We start from the raw sequence: 16,495 nt of genomic DNA, 5'->3' as shown, positions 1-16,495 counted from the left end.
TGTTTCACTGGAGTGAAAATATTCTACATGGGGACTAAAATCAACATTTGGATGGAGCTAATATACTCCTGTGTGATAGAGCCACACTATTAGAGGACAGCCACAAGATGTCCTTGCTTTTGGCTTTCCAGATAAACTGAGATATGGCCCAAATGGCTGATCAGGGACTGGGGAAAGAAGTGCAATAATAGTAAGTACAATGAAAGAAATTATGATAGAAGTTCAGGTAGGCACATGGATATGTGCGTAGTTCCTGTTATCTGAATGGTAAGAATGTTGCTCTGGATTAAGCTAAGGTTCTTCTAGCCAGACTTTAACTGGCTAGGATATAACAAGAAAGATTCACCTCAGAATCGAGAAGTTGTGTCAAAATCCAGTCACAAGTGGATGGAGCCAAAGCAGCCTTGCAAATACATCGGAAGAATGAAGAATAGCTTCAGGCATTCAGGTATGGAGGTAGCCATAAAAGAGGGTTTGGATGAAACTCTCCATCTTCAGGAAAGCATAAAACTGCTTTATCAAGAAACTGAAATAGGAAGGAAAAGAGTAAAGGAACTGAGTAAACAGAGATTACTCTACCATAAGCACTCAGCTTGTTTCCATACCCCTATATCCTAAGAGCAGTTAATTAAGCCTTCAGATAAGCTTACTTCTGAAGATCTAGGAAGAACAGCAATAATTTTTCTCTCTCGTAAAATGTGATTTTTAATTTTCTATATTTCAGTTTCACTGCTGTTAAGGATTAGGCAAATGGCTTAAAATGAATCTTGATAGAGTTATAATTCGTAAAGATTGTGTTTCAAAAATATAGATGATTTAAATTTGAATATATGAATAAGTTATATTCTTTTTCTTCCGATTCTAAATAGTCTAAGTTTAGTATTTTGTTGATTTTGTCATTTAACAAGTTCACAAAAACAAATAGAACAAGAATCTTATATCAGCAAATGGAGACATCTGAGACAAATTGAAGACACTTGAACAGAGTAACGAGACATTTGAGACAAAGGCCATGTCTGTACATGCCCAGAGATGTAATTACTATAGCTGACAAACATGAAAGCAACCTAATGTTTACCTAAATAACTTAGTTGGTTTTTAGGGGATTTACAGATGAGGAACTCAAGTGTTTAATATAAAGTTCAGAGGCTTCTCCTGAGCTGGAGTTTTATTATAGTGAAAGTTTAAGCTCACTTACAAAAGTGGAGAAATCATTTTCTTGATCATCTCCCTAATTAATTGGTGAGTTATAGACTTTCTCTTTCTGTTACAAACTTTCTGCCCAGCAACTAATGCATCCAGTCCCATGAGGTTATGATGCCTGAAGGAAAAGTCCATGCAAGGAGGGCTGGTACCAGTGATGGAGGTCTGGAGAAGACAAACAGAATAAGCTGAGACTGAGCCGCAGGGTGTGCCTGGGTAGACAGGAAACAGTTTTTCAGGACACAGACATCACAGCACAAGACTAGATGTTCAGAAGAGATGGTCTGCAAGCTTCACTTTAATCTGAATACAGAGGGCTGGGAAAGGAATTTAGGAAAACAATATGAAAAAAAATTCATTTATCTGGTTAACACTAGATGGCAGTGAATGATAGTACTTATTAGGAAATAGGAATTGGGTGTCATTAGTAATGACATTATGGACATACTTGGACTATCTTGAGTCTGGACATAGAATAACAGCAGCACAACAAAAATCACCCTATCCACTCTTCCCTTGGTTCACTGTGTTTGCTAAAATCCAAGTGAAATATTAAAGTCATTAGTTTCTCCCTTCCCTAAAGATAACTATAGTTTTGTCTCAATCTTCTGTGTTACATTCAGTTTCTCTATTCTTCATTTCATTGCTGTGATATTTCACATTTATGTGCCTTAATGTAAATTTAGGGGTTTTTTTTAAGATTTTATTTATTTATTTGAGAGAAAGCACAAAGGGGGGTGCAGAGGGAGAGGGAGAGGGAGAAGCGGATTCCCCACTGAACAGGAAGCCTGATGATGATGTGGGGCTCCATCCCAGGACCCCGGGATCATGACCTGAGCCAAAGGCAGACACTTAACCCACTGAGCCACCCAGGTGCCCCATGAATTTCTTTTTTTAAAAAGCACCCGGGTGGCTCAGTGGGTTAAGTGTCTGCCTTCGGCTCAGGTCATGATCCCAGGGTCCTGGGATCGAGCCCCACATCGGGCTCCCTGCTCGGCGGGAAGCCTGCTTCTCCCTCTCCCGCTCTGCCTGCTTGTGTTCCCTCTCTCACTGTCTCTCTCTCTGTCAAATAAATAAATAAAATCTTTAAAAAAAAAAGCATATATAAGCTCTTTAAAGATAAAGGAGCATACTTCATTCCTAAAGGAAGAAATTATGTTATATTTTTATATCCTTAGGAAGTAGAAGTTTAGCATCTGGGACCATCAGACCTGAAAGGGGCGTTAACAGTCATGTGGTCCAAGTTTTCAAATGAAATAACTAAGGTTCAGAGAAGTTTAGTAACTTGCCTGAGGTCACACAGCCCAGCAGTGATGAAGTTAGAAATAGAACCAAGGTATCTTGGCCTGCATAGTTTCTTCACTACTTTTGAAGGTCCCCAGGCCAAAGGTGCTAAGTGGAAGAAGTAGGTTCCCTCCAGGCTGAGGTACTGGGCTGGGGTGATGTCCTGCCTATGGTCATTTCCTTCCAGCTGGCTTCTATGACTTTGAAGCCCAGCAAGATGGGACAGAAGTCCCGCGCAGGCTCTGTAAACTTCAGTTAGGGGCAGGACACTCAAACACGTGAGGTACGAAGGACAGGCTCCCTTTAAGCCACTGAAGCAACCCCCCCTCCAAAGGGTGAGTGTAGGTCCCTAAATGTCGCTGCCTTCAGGAGAAAAGGGGTGTCACCAATCCTACACTTATAGGAGGATGGCAGCGGGCTCTGTCTGTGAAGCTGCGCCGCCCGGGACAACCAGTGGCCGTGCAGGTGGATGCGCAGCTGAGCCGGAACACCACGCGGAGGGTGGAGGGGGGGGAACCCTGGCTCGCCCCCCCCCCCCCCCGCCCACAGCACCTGAACTGCCACCGCCTCCTGATCCCCGCGTGGCTGACCCAGCCGTATGCCCTGCCGCCCGCCGCCTCCTCCGGCCCAGTCCCCGCCGCCCCTACAGTGGGGCGTGAATGCTCCCCAGTTGCGGGGCAGGGCGGCCAGTACCGGGTCTCCTGACTTCCACCTCCGGGAGACAAGTTGTAAGGCCGCGGAGTCCGCAGGCCCCCGGGGCAGTGGGGCGGCGGGCGGGGCAGGAGCACGGGAAGCAGCCCAGCTCTCCTTCCTTGCAGCTCCAGCTCATCTCCGGCTTACATAAATATACACTTGCTCTTTGAAATGGTGGAGCCATGCTGGTCTGCTGCTCAAAGAAAAAGAATACAAACAAAACAAAACAAAACAAAAAGCCCTCAAACTCGACTAAACTTAAGAAAACTGCACAATTTAAGGGACTGGGGCCCTCGTGGGAACTCCTTATAACCTCAGATCGTCTGCCAATAAGTATCAGCCAATAAGTCCTTGTGGGACATCTGCTAAGTGTCAGGACTGCGCTAGACATGGGAGTTACCGGGCTGAATAAGACAGATGTCGTTGCTTCTCTCATGGAGCCTGAAGTTTAGAGGAAAAGCCTGGCATGGAGGAAACAAGTAGTTACGTGATCTCATGTTGACACTGAAGATCACTGACAGCCGGGTGCTGAACCAGGAGGCAACTGCTCAATATGCAGGAATGTCATCAGCAGTCATGAACGAAATCCGCCGAGGTGGGAGAACTTAGACCACTGAAATCAGTAACTGTCCTGAACCAGTCCCCAGAGCTCCTGCTGTTAACCACTGACCTGCACAGCATTGGAGGTAAGGGCACCTCTTGTGAGGGTTGCGCCTTGCTCCTAACCAGGATCCAGTGAGTACTGCCAACTACCAGCGGGGCGGGGGGGAACGGGAAGAGGGCCAGTGCATCTGACATCAGGGTAGCGCTGTTTCCTTCTCTCCATTAGTAATCGGAGGAGGAAGGATTACTTCCTAGGCCACCTGTGCCAATCAGATGGCCAGGAAGTGTAGATGGGGCACCGAAAGATAGCCTCTTAACTGAGCAGAAACATTTGGGTTATGGAGGTTGGATGAGTTCAAGGAAATGCCCCGGAAGCACTCTCCCAGTTTAGACACAAGCCTTCCCCCATCAAGATTTTGCCTGATCTGGGGGCGCCTGGGTGACTGAGCTGGTTAAGCATCTGCCTTGGGCTCAGGTCATGATCTCAGGGTCCTGGGATCGAGCCCCATGTCAGCCGCATGTCAGGCTCCCTGCTCAGCAAGGAGCCTGCTTCTTTCTTCTCCCTCTGTTCGCTCTCTCTCTCAAATAAATAAAATCTTTAAAAAAAAAAAAAAAGTTTGGCCCCGATCTGTATACCTCCTCTCCTATCAGTAACTTCACATTTTCTTTAAATTGGCTTGCTTCATCCCCAAAGACAAATCTCTTAAAGGACACTGTCGACACCACCATTAATAAATCTATATTGTAATAATCATAAAAATAAGTGCAATGAAAACAAAACAATGCTATTAAATTCCAGCTCTGAGCTTGAGGTTGGCTCAGAGACTGAACTGCACTCGGTGTACAAGATACACTGGTGCTACTGGCAACATTCTTCGGCAGGTCATCAGAATAAGCGAAATAAAAAATGAAATAACTTCATCATTGCGTGATTTGACATGATTGCAGGTCTTACCTGAATATCGCTTAAAATTACCTTGTTATCACAGAGATGATAATGACGTCATCCTATCATAGTGACATTTACTGAGTACTTCACGTATGCCTGGCGCCGTTCGAAGTAACTTCTGCTTTTCAGTGGGGATTGGATATTAATGGAACTCTCCTTTATTCAGTTTCTGCCAGTTCTGTTGTGATTCTGCTTTGGCCTTTTTCTACCCGTAATGCTTCAGCTGATTTTATTTCTCCAGAACCTGAAGGCAAACACAATTCACTACTGTGATAGTTATCTTCTAATGAGCACAACATTAATCCTTCGAACTAACTGATGGACATTACTTTAAAACATGCCTTCATCCTGTTATGGTTATAAATGCAGAAAAAAATATTTTCCCAGAACTAAAAATAAAATTAAGCTTTCTTGACTGTTTCATTCATTCAACAGGTAGTTATTGAGTACCTATTACAAGGAACAGCAGGTGGACACAGAGGATGAGCTTCCCTGGCTGATGATGTAGCCGGAGTCCCTGAAGTCACTGTCTCTCCCAGAACGTGGACACGATGAGTGATCATGTTGATATCATCAGTTATCTGAAAGAGTTTACTTAAGAGCAGAAGGAGAGCCAGGGGCTGAAGTTCATGACTGAGAGACTAGACTTCCAAAAGGGGAGGATAAATTTTTAAAAAGGGCAGCATGGTGATTATAGTTAATACTAATGTATCATATGCTTGAATGTTGCTAAGAGAGTAGATCTTAAATGTTGTCACCACATTTTTTTAGTATATGTGCTGCCCAAGTGAGCACTTAAATGTTCTTACGATAAAAAAGAAATGGTAACTATGTGAAGAGTTGGAGAAGGTAGCTAATATTATGGAGGTAACCATCTTTGCAATTTATAAGTGTATCAAATCAACACCTTAAACTTAAATACACTTACGCCTTAGAAAGATGGTCCATATTTTAACTTCCGACTGGCCAGCCCTCACCCTAGCTAGCCTGGCTGATCAGCACAGAATTTTTCCTTTATAACTGAATAAATTGAAAAGACTGTTAGTGCATATTCTATTATTTCATTCTTTCCCTTCTCTCTATACAAGCTCATTTCCCCCAGTATTTTTAATGAAATAGTCTATCTAGATCTCTCCACACCTTTGTTGTCTTGCTATGGTTACAGTCCCACTTATCAACGTGTCCTTTAAAAGGCTTGGATGCAGCCTGAGATTTGTGGCTATTCCCCCATATCTAGAGAGGAGAGTGGGCAGGAAAGTGTCTCATCACTATGGGATACAGGATACAGACATTAAAAGAAACATAAGGAGCAAGAACATAATACCCAGGAAAGTCGACCATTTACAAGAGGGGAAGCCAAAACAGGGTGGAGCTGGGATGACCTTCAGGCCACCTATGAACAGAAGCCAGTATTTTTCTTCTTCAGTGCATTTTATTTTCCTCTTGAACATCTGGTCCATTTCCTAGTGGAAATGGAAACGCAAAATGGGTGTTGTTTTCATTCAGTTTGAAGAATGGGGGACAGGGCCATTTTGGTTGTCACAATTGGGGTGCAGGGAATGCTACTTGCATCTAATGAGTATGATGCTAAATGTTCTACAATGTACAGGACAGCTCCCACAGCACAGACTTATTCCCCAAATGTCCACAGCCCGAGGTGGACAAACACAGGATTAGAGGAGCAATATTTGGGCCGCTATAATATGAAGTCTATAATACCCTACAAGAGTCAAAACAATCAGAACAGAAACTGAGAAGGGCTATCACTTAACTGTTCTCTAGAGTTTCCAGAAGCCTTGGTCTATTTACCTCCTGTCACTGTGCCTGGATTCATTCATAGATGGAGTTATAAAATTTTAAGATACTCTTAAAATGGGTTCTAGCTACCCATACGGATGTCCCTTGATGCTAGATCAATTTCTCATTAAGAGACTTTTGCTAATTCTTAAACTATCCCCTTACTTTGCATTTCTGTAACTCCACTCTGCATCATATCTGAAAATAGGCAGATTAGTCAGCACTGCATCTGAAAATAGGAAGATTAGTCAAAACCCCCAAATAAGTACCTTTTCTTGGTGTTTGCTTCAAAGGCAAAGGCTTCAACCACCAATCACAGCTGCATTCTGAAAGACATTGTAGCAAAAAGTAGGGCACGAATGCACTTGTAGGTAGCCAGGCAGGGGCCCTCAGCATGCTGGTAATGGTGACCAAGCTAAGGATGTGCAAGGCTCGTCCTCATTGGTCAGGTTGCTCACATTTTGGCTGGCAAGACTGACATTTCTTTCAGTTTAACTAAACAGGTATGGTGGAATGAATCGCATTTCATAAGACTGGGGCTTCAGAGAATTGTCCTCTTTCTCAAATCATTGTCATCTTCACCTTTTTTTTTTTAATCCGAGGTTATTCGGTAATCAACAGTGAACCACAGAAGAGAATGGGTTTGGTGGGGTCATCAGGTAGCAGTTGTAGGATGTAACATAGGAAGGAAGTTTACATTAAAGTGATAATTATCTATTATATATAATTACATATTGTATATTTAGGTATTTATAGCATATTTTAATATTATTAATGTAATTATTATATAAAATTCTATATGATATATATTTCCATTATAGGGGAAGGAAATCACAGTTGTGCAGCTGCAGTGATAGAGGTTTGGAAGAAATATATAAATAGAGCAATGGGACATAAACATGATGAGGAAATGGGCAGGGCTAAGCCCTGGAGAGGGTAAACACGGCTTGTTTAAAAAACAGAGATGGTCCTTGTAACTTCAGCTCTCGTGGGTGCAAACAGCGTCAGTCCGATTCCACTCTGTGGTAGCAGGACGCTTCTTTACCTCGGATAAACAGGAAATTACAACTAAAGAATGCCCCCGTAAGACAGAGTAACCTGTTCTGCATCACCCTGCACGCTATGCATTGTGGTGCTCCTGGATTGATATATAAATACTTCAGAGCTTTAAATAGTAAAAGGCTAGATCTGTTTATGTCTGCACTGTATACTTGGGAATTAAGAAAAAATTAAGGAAATAATTTACTGTTACAGTTAAAGCCCTGAGTGCAATATTTAGGACATAAAATTCCTTCCCTTAAAAAATGTGGGGAACTCTGTTGCAGGAACTTTTAAAATAACATACAGAACAGAAAAGCTAAGCACACCCTGTCCTTCCCCAACACCTGTGTAAAGCAAATCAATTTGAACCGGAGATGAGACCCTTCTCTCAGGCTCTCCATGCCTGGATTTTATCAGAGATTCACTTTTTTGTCTCTCACGAAGAAGTTGCCTCATCAAATGATTGCCCTGCGCCTATGTTCTGAACCTTTGTTCAGGGAAGCAGTACAGAATGCTTGGGGACTTACTGTCCTTCACTGAAATGCCAGAGACAAAAGCTAGAAGTGCTCCCAAAGACATCAGAAGGTGCTAGGAAGTGACTGGGACAGCCTAGGCTTCCGATTCTGGGTGCAGGGTTAGGTCTGCTCCCGAAATGCCGGTCCCCCCGGACATCCTTATAGCCATGCTCGTAGACCCACACCATCATGTAGAGTTCTCTCCTGGCAATCTAATAACCGAAACCCATCTGCATGTGTAAACCAACCTAAGGATATTTGATCTAAAGAATGAAGTCCAGGGGCGCCTGGGTGGCTCAGTTGGTTAAGCGACTGCTTTTGGCTTACATCATGATCCTGGAGTCCCAGGATCGAGTCCTGCATCAGGCTTCCTGCTCGGCAGGGGATCTGTTTCTCCCTCTGACCCTCTCCCCTCTCATGCTCTCTCTCACCCTCTCTCTCTCGCAAATGGATAAATAAAATCTTAAAAAAAAAAGTCTGCATGTACTCATTTTTCTAGAAACTTCGGAGAGGTGGCCCAAGTGCCTCAAATGTACCTTTCAGTGCAGCCCAATATCACTTTAGCTTTTAGTATTGGAGTACTTTGTACAAAGAAAATACATTGCTTCTTATAGAAGCACAACAGCACTGAAACCACCTACCATTCCACCATCTACCTACTTACTATCGGTGTAAACTTCCGGCTGTTAAACTTTATGAGACTCTGTTACCTCTTCTGTGAAAAGGAGAAAAATAGCACCTTCCTTGCTGGAAATGCAGATTCCTGAGTTCCACTCTTAAAGATTCGGCAGCTGGGTGGGGTGGCCCAGGAACTAGCATTTTTGGAAAGTTCCTCCTGTCATTCTGATGTACAGCCAGACATAGGAACCCCTGATGGATTACAGTATTCCCAGAAAATAAAATTTGGTTATCTTGGGAAAACCAAAGGTATATTTACATTTGATTTTTCACCCAAACCAGGCATGACACTACCCTAATTCAAGAAAGGCTCAAATTTAGCATGTATAATTGTATAGGCTGATATTGAGAGGGAAAGAAAGCAGCAAGCTATTGATTGCTGGCAGGATTTCCTCAGCTAATTTGTGTAAAGTGTTTAACCAGGGCTGGGTACATGGTAAATGCTCAATACATGTTAGCAATTATTTTTTAATATTGAATAGAAATTGTATTGATTCACTTAGGAAAATTGTAAGTGATCATTAAAGCGGGGAGTGATCAGCTCTTTATGTGAACAAAATGCCTTTTAGAAATTATATATAAATACCAAAACACATTAAAACCACTGACATGTTAACTTCTTAGCATCTTCCCACCAAGTGAATAGACCTCTTCTTACTCTCGCCTTACTTTTTCCTCTTTAAAACTGGTATCAGTCCCGTTCTTTCTGAAAAACGAATGCTAAAAATTACACAGAAAAGGCATATGTTCTCACTCCAAGAAACTGGAGCTAGACACATCCTTTAGATCATCTCATCTATCCTTGGGACAAACACTGAAAGGGCATATTGTAACACACACCAATTAAACACACATACCTATCATAGAATTCCACAGACTTCTCCTACCTTGTACTTTATTATCGTACAAAATATATCTGAAATAGCCATGGTGTGAAGGTATAAAATGTTTGGTTTTACTTGCTGCGTTTCCCCAGTTGAGTTTCAAGGGGAGTTCTTGGTCTTCTTCATAAGCCTTTTGCACCTTGCAGGCATCAGCCCACTTCTTGCCTGTTCTTAGCTGGGGCTGGGTGATACTTCTTAGCAAGTACAAAATGACTAAGTAACTTTTGGTGAAGTCAATCCCTGGCCGGGTTCTTAATGTGAGACCACTTTGTGACCCTGCTCAATTATTTTAACCCTTTCTTCTCCCCAAGGTGTCCCTTAACCAAAGCACAAGCCACTAGTAAAACAGGATTATAAATCATGGTTATTTGCCCACTGACCTTTCTTACAACACCATAAGAAAAAAAAAAAAAAGGAAGAAGCTGTGAGCTCTGAGGGCTCAGGCCTGACTTCGACAGTGTCTCTGCTGTTGATGAATCTTTATGGAAGCCTTATCTTATATTTTTAACAGCAAAGCTTGGGCTCTGTTTTACTGAAGCTGTTTATATATCTAATCAGAGTAGATCAGGAAATGTGGTTGACAGCGTAGGGCTGCCTGAGAAACATAATATTTGCTGGCCAGCTTTAAGGCGATCTCTCAGCCAAGAGCCATGATCAATGAAGTGTGCCTGAGGCCCTGTTTAGATTAAGGGAAATAGCACATTGGTGGCCACATTCATCCCAAGCAAATCGTTTTCCCTCATGCGAGCTGCAGTGAAAAGCTTTCCAATAAACTGATGACAGGATTAAAGACAAGCAACTCCTCATGTGCCCCTCATCTGGCTGTGGGCTGCAGGCTGGGAGCAATGCCAGCTCTCTAGTTTGACCAGGAGGAGGACGGCCCTGCAAGAAAGGGCAGCTCACCCTCTACCCTGCCACTAACCAGCTGCATGGCCTATGGCAAATTAATTTCTAGCTCTGGGACTTTGTTTCATCATTTGTAAAAGAGAGATGTATTAGGGTTCTCCAGAGTTAAAATACACACACACACAACACACATGGAGAAAAGGATGTACTTTAAGGAATTGGTACATAGGATTGTGAGCATAGACAAGGAAAATCTGCAGTTGGACACCCAGGAAAGAGCCGATGTGGCTTGGGTCCACTCCACACGCATTCTTGAGGCAGACTTCCCTCCTCCTCAGAGGAATTCAGTCTTTTTTCTTAAGGCCTTCAACTGCCTGGATTATAGATGGTACATACACATTATGGATGGTAATCTGCTTTACTTAAAGGCTCCTGATTTATTTTTAAAGTTTTTTTTATTTTTTTAAAGATTTTTTTATTTTTTATTTGACAGAGAGAGTACAAGCAGGAGGAGCGGCAGGCAGAGGGAGAGGGAGAAGCAGACTCCCCTGCTGAGCAGGGAGCCCGACGCGGGGCTCGATTCCAGGACCCCAGGATCATGACCTAAGCAGAAGACAGATGCTTAATTGACTGAACTACCCAGGCTCCCTAAAGGCTACTGATTTAAATGTTAATTTCATCTGAAACTTACCTTCACAGCCACATCTAGATTGGTGTTTGGCCAAAAACAGGGAACCATGGGTACCATGGCTTAGCCAAGTTGACACACAAAATTAACCATCATCACAGGCATCATGGTAATACTTCACTCAGATAGGTTTGAGGAGAATTAAGTGCCAAGGCCGACAAAACACTTGGCGCGGGCCTCAACCACTGTTTGTGTCCAAAGATTCTAGGCAGATTAACTAATAATTAGGTTACATTTTAAAACAGTAGAAAACCTGAGTTAGCACTGGCTATAATTCAGCATTACCATCTGACGGTACCTGCTTCAGCCACACTGATGAGTCTCTGGCAGTCAGCTTCGGTTGGTGTCCTTGGAGGCTGAAGGATGACACTTTTGTAGCAAAGGCATGTGAAGAGGCTCCTCCACTTTTTTTAAAGACTTACCTTCTGTTCTTGAAAAACAATAAAGAAACATTGTGGGTACAGTCAACTTCTCATGGATGTTTTCATACCAGCAATTTGGAACATGGAGGAGTGAGTTAAGGGCTCATTTAACAGTCTCACGAAGTGCATATCCCAGAGCTGGAAAAGGGTGCTCACGAATGTGGCCTCCAACGTACATCTCCGTGGAATGAAATCCGGGGGCAAAGAAAACTTCATTGTTTCCATTTCACGGTCTTCTTGTGGGGGTGGGGAGGGCGGAAAGTGGGCAGTTACTGGTGGAATGCTCCCTTTCTAAGATTTATTAGGAGTCATAGAGGGCTCCACAAACTCGGAAGATACCTTTGTATCCTACAGCACTCAAGCCTGATTTAATTTCATGTCAGTCCTGGAACTGCAACCACAATATGAACTGCAACTTTATAAATTGCTCCTTGGAGGTGGGAAGTCAGATGCGTGGAAAAGTGGAGGAAGCTGGACGATGGAGAATCCACGCCCCAAGCGAGCAGATACATTTCACCAAACTCTGTGGTTCTCAGCTGCCCCTCATTTCACCCCCAAATCCCCTTCTTTCCCTTGTGTTTGTCTCCTGCCTCAAATTCTCTTTTTTTTTTTTCCCCCAGAAGGATGTCAGATGAGATGTGAGGGAGAAACTGAATTATGCTATCATAGTGCATAAGGCTTTTGGATTTCCAAAGATTAGTAATCAAAATTCTGTTTGTGAGAAACTCAGAATAAACAGAGTAAAGCCTAATTTACGTCTCCTCTCACAATAGAATCCCTGATGAGAATGTTAAAACAAACTGATGTCACTAAGAAAACAAAGCTAACACTCAGAAGCACGGACTTCTTACAGGAGCTGGAAAATATGGTTTGGTTTCATAGCATCGATTAAGCCATGCCCTAAAATGAGCAAGCAGCAGACAGCGTTACTGGAAGGAAACCACATACTGCAGATCAGGGTGAATCTCCTAACAGTCTATCCATTCTGTTGCAGTGGAGCGTTGTCTATGCAGACAGTGGCAGCCGTTCTCGAAATTTCGTCACTTGAAATTATTCTGGACCAAACATTTGTGGGCAATGTGAGGACAGACTTACCTTGGTGATGGGATGGTCATAGTAGCCTGAAAGCTATTTCCATGCCTTAGAAAACATACGTGTGGTTAATTCTAAATACACACACACACACACACACACACACACACACATATTTTAGAAGAAAAGAGGTAATGCCCTTATACCATTCACTGTACTCATTATAATTCGTCAGCTAACACAGATCCACAGTCACATGGTCTCAATGCATTGTAGAGAAATATGTTGTTTGTTGCTAATCACATTTCAGATTACTTAGACAGATTTCAAGAATGAAATTAAATACTTATATTTGCTCTGGCCGAAATTGGCCTCTACATGGCACTGTATTGGGTATTTTAACAGTGAGAGAATGAAAAGAAGATAGAATCACAACTACACATTTACAAACCTCAAGATTTACCAACATCTACCACCCTTCTGACGAGAGTATGCAACATATATCTACACACACACACACCCCCCTCCCTAGGAGCCCAGCTGAAGCTTCATCTAGCACAATCTTCCACTACTCACCTGTTGTGTGCTCATTGCTCTTCTCTTTAATCGGGGGATTTCCTTGTTACCTCTCATCTGAAATCAAACAGAGAAGAGTCATGAGAAGTAGCTTTCTTATCCCAAACTTCAAAGCAGAAATGTGGGTTTGAGTCTGGGTCCAGGGTCGTCCACCTGATCTGCATTTCCAGCTCCTCATTCAGCATCAACCAATTACACCAGGATTGTAACAGGTGGGATTCACATCTCCCAGGCGTCTGGACACATTTCTCATACCTAAGCTGGACATTTGCTTCAAGATTGAGAAGGAGGATAGCTGGGGAATGTATTCATGTACTGAAGGGATATTGTGTGCAACAGTGGTAGGCGGGAAAGATGAAAAATATACGTATTTATCTGGTTCCAAAACATTTGTCACTTCTGACGGCACACCATTGTGCACGTACTAAATGCCACAGAATTTTTCACTTTAAAGTGGTTACTTTTATATGAATTTCCCCTCAATAAATCATTTTTTCAAAATTATCCATAAGCAGTCACCTAAACGATCTAAGGGTCTAACCATATCTGACCCCACCCTCTCTTCTTCCCCCCTCTTTCTTTTAGTCGTATCTTAAGCCGCCGAGTCTAGTCACATTGACCAGGCCTGTTCCTGGCCCACTGTGAGGTAGAGGTAGTGTGGCTGGTGGCCTCCTTGGTCTCTGCTGATCTCTCACCTGCTCCATCACTGTCCCCAAGCCCCCATGTCCCCTTACTACTCAGCACCTCCATATTTGAAGGTAGCGGATTGACGTTTTACTCTCAAATGTTGGAGTTTCATTCAGCCAGTTATTTGCCAAACATATTGTGCGCACCTACTACATGCCAGGTACGTCGTATGCTATGTAATAGTGCTGTGTAGTGCAGCTGTGTGAGTGACCCAGACGAGTGTGGAAGTCCTCCCTGCTCTCAGGCAGCTTGGTCTAGTGGGGGGAGGGTATAGTTCGAAATATGGATACCACAATATGGTCTGGGCTTGAAGAGACATGCTTCATAGGGGTGGTGGCATTTGAGAGGACTATGGGCTGGTAAGTAGTATTTTCCTCTGCTAAGCAGAAGAAAAGTACAGCGGGAAAGAGAAAGTCATGGAGTTGTGAAAGGGCCAGAAATGTTCCAGGAAAGTTGAGAATTTAGTGTGCCTGAAGCAAAGATCAATGATTAGTAGCTGAGGAGCTCTGGGAGAAAGTGAGCCTAGGAGCAGCCTTCTAATGGTCTGGGAGTGAAGACGGGATTCTCCAAGATGCTCCAAGAAATGGCTGTAAGAGCAGAGGACAGAATCCTGGAGGCATTTATGATCAATTGAGTGTGGGGGCTGTTAGTGAGAAAGAGGGGTAAGGATACACAAGTTGCTAGCTAGAGGCCACACAGAAAGTCACCCCGCTGAACAAAGTCATTGCTTAAAGTCATGGGAAAGACATGTAAAGGCAGATACCAAATGCAATGGCACTTGAATCAGGGGCGGCAGAAAGTTTCCCCTAAGACCTTTTCAAAGTCTCCTTTCAAATTAATGACAACTGCGCCGACTCAAGAAGCCAGTCCATCAATATGGAAAAGGAGAATTTGTGTCAAATTCCACAAACCAAGTTAATCTTCAGAGAGAATTTTAATAATAGTCACACACTATTCTCCACACTCAATTATATAATTACATTTCAATCCCAAAATAAGCTTCAGTCTTTGACATCAATTAAACTTTAAAATATGCAAATTTCATTTTAATCTGATGGAGAATTATTTTATTTGATAAGGACCTAAGAAAAAACAGTCTGGTCAAAGTCAAAATAGCACAGAACATTCATCTAAGAAATTCTTTATAGGAGGTGCTACAATTTTTCCTGGAATACTTTCATGAGATCAAATGGGTCAAATATGCAATAAATTATTTCTTTCAATATGAAATCCCATCTAGATCAAGTTACGCTCATTGTGTGCATATGTCTACCTGTGAAAACCCCCAGTTACTTCCACAGTCAACACCTGATACATCACCAGTATCATAAACCTATGAGTTGCTAATATTATAAGGCAGGAGGCAAATTACATATAAAGTGACTTTCATTTGGCTTTTCTTTTTTGTTATATCTTAATAATCTTTCTATTGTAAGCATCTCATTTTGAAAGTGGGGAGAAGGGGTTTAATAGTATTACATAAAACCATAAATAAACCAAAACTAAATGAGTGTTGATATAAACCAATTTAAATGCATTTGTGTGAGCTATGCTACAAATAATCCCATTCGAGGGTAAAATTATATTGGGAAAAAATTCTAGTAGTGAAAATAACCAAATAAGAATATTTGCAGTCTTTGGCATTTAAAAAATCAACCTGAATAATATAAAAATTAGCAAGTTCTTTAAAATAATGAGATAAATCTCTCCTATTGTGAAAGAATGGTAAATTTAAAGCATTTAATCAAACTGTATGTAGTTATTAATAAAATGAATGTTGCTAAGTTGGCTCCTAAATGTCAATATTTAATTATAAACTGCTAAGTTACCGTCAGAATATTTGGACATTTGTAAATGGATTTGAAATTTTGTCCCCAATTTCCAGTTATGCCCTGTCTTTACCTACACATAACATAGTGAAAGGAAAAGAATAACTAGCAAAATTCGAAGCTAACACAATCAGGAAGGTTGGAAACTAAGCTTTGATTTTTAGGAAGTCAATACATCTAAATATTCAATTTCGCTAATAGAAGCATTACTGAGTTGACTTTGTAAATGACAAGGAAGAATAATTAAGTGTAGAATGCAAACAAAATGAAAACTTTTCATATACTCATTAGAAATCTTGAAATTTTACTCATAAAATTTAGGTAAGAAGTAGAATAAAAGTAAGCCATCAGAGAAAAATATATTTGGGAGGGGTTTGAGGGCTTTTCGAGAAAGTTCTTTTTTTTTTATTTTTTAGTAACAGTTTGGACTCTAATGCTTTGGGATTTACTGAACAATTTCCAGTAATATGCTTTTATAAAAATGATATTAAAGATTTTAAGGTTAACCTTGAAAATGTGTTAATGTATTAACAAAGCATAAAAACCTACTACCTTAATTTTGCAAATGTCATAACAAATCACTAATCAAATATTTTTAAAGTGTCCCTTTTTATATAAGAATTGTTAGTTTATTGTATAAAAAGTTGGGAGCTAATATCAGGTGCTATTCACTGTTAGGTACCAATGAGAAATAAGGTTTCACTCTTACAGTAATGTATGAATTACGTGTGTGTGTGTGTGTGTGTGTGTGTGTGTGTGTGTGTGTGT

At 41.7% G+C, this 16,495-nt stretch overlaps 2 long non-coding RNA genes across 2 annotated transcripts in view; both read right to left on the bottom strand.

The window, feature by feature from the left end:
- Window positions 1-352: 352 nt before the first annotated feature.
- Window positions 353-4,971, bottom strand: LOC141372730 (uncharacterized). The gene is made up of 3 exons (XR_012378130.1): window positions 4,760-4,971; window positions 1,199-1,368; window positions 353-526 (listed from the first exon to the last, which is right to left on the bottom strand). It is a non-coding gene; the product is annotated as an uncharacterized lncRNA (long non-coding RNA).
- A 1,826-nt stretch (window positions 4,972-6,797) lies between these two features.
- The window catches only part of LOC141372732 (uncharacterized), a 10,655-nt gene continuing 957 nt past the window's right edge, over window positions 6,798-16,495 (bottom strand). The window contains exons 2-3 of the long non-coding RNA XR_012378133.1: window positions 13,212-13,268; window positions 6,798-6,855 (exon numbers count right to left, since the gene is read on the bottom strand). This is a non-coding gene — a long non-coding RNA (uncharacterized lncRNA). The remainder of the gene's footprint in view (window positions 6,856-13,211; window positions 13,269-16,495) is intronic.

This window comes from Callorhinus ursinus, unplaced genomic scaffold, assembly GCF_003265705.2.
Source record: "Callorhinus ursinus isolate GAN/ISIS: 27379988/994484 unplaced genomic scaffold, GSC_fseal_2.0 scaffold5, whole genome shotgun sequence".
NCBI lineage: Eukaryota > Metazoa > Chordata > Mammalia > Carnivora > Otariidae > Callorhinus > Callorhinus ursinus.
Note: the sequence above shows the minus strand (reverse complement) of the source record. Positions and strands in the feature narration are given on the sequence as shown.